This window comes from Penaeus monodon, chromosome 25 (genome assembly GCF_015228065.2).
Source record: "Penaeus monodon isolate SGIC_2016 chromosome 25, NSTDA_Pmon_1, whole genome shotgun sequence".
Classification (NCBI taxonomy): domain Eukaryota; kingdom Metazoa; phylum Arthropoda; class Malacostraca; order Decapoda; family Penaeidae; genus Penaeus; species Penaeus monodon.
Window position 1 is genome coordinate 116,414 of NC_051410.1, and position 322 is coordinate 116,735.

At 44.4% G+C, this 322-nt stretch overlaps 1 protein-coding gene across 1 annotated transcript in view; it reads right to left on the reverse strand.

The window, feature by feature from the left end:
- The window catches only part of LOC119589475 (protein TFG-like), a gene marked incomplete at its 3' end in the record, with an annotated part of 15,771 nt that overhangs the window by 14,497 nt on the left and 952 nt on the right, over positions 1 to 322 (reverse strand).

A 322-nucleotide genomic window follows, 5' to 3' on the forward strand; every position in this document is an offset into this window, starting at 1 on the left:
TTTGATATCAAAAGGCAACATCTCAGGTGTAATAAATCAGAAAGAAAACCAAATATCCCAGGGGAAGTGGGCCCAGGAGCTTGTGCTAGTGGAGAAATACTCCAGGGGAAGGGGGTCTAGGGTTTGGGGGCTTGGCTCTAGTTATGAAGGCAGAAAAGTGGGTGTGTCCCCCCATTTAACCCCTGATTCCCCATGGGTTCCCAAATACTGGAGGGGGTAAGATGGGAAATAAAAGGTGCTGCTAGCTTCATTGGAATTAAACTATAACACCAAGTTTATTGTAATATTCAAGCGAATTATTCTCACTGGGTCTACAAGCATT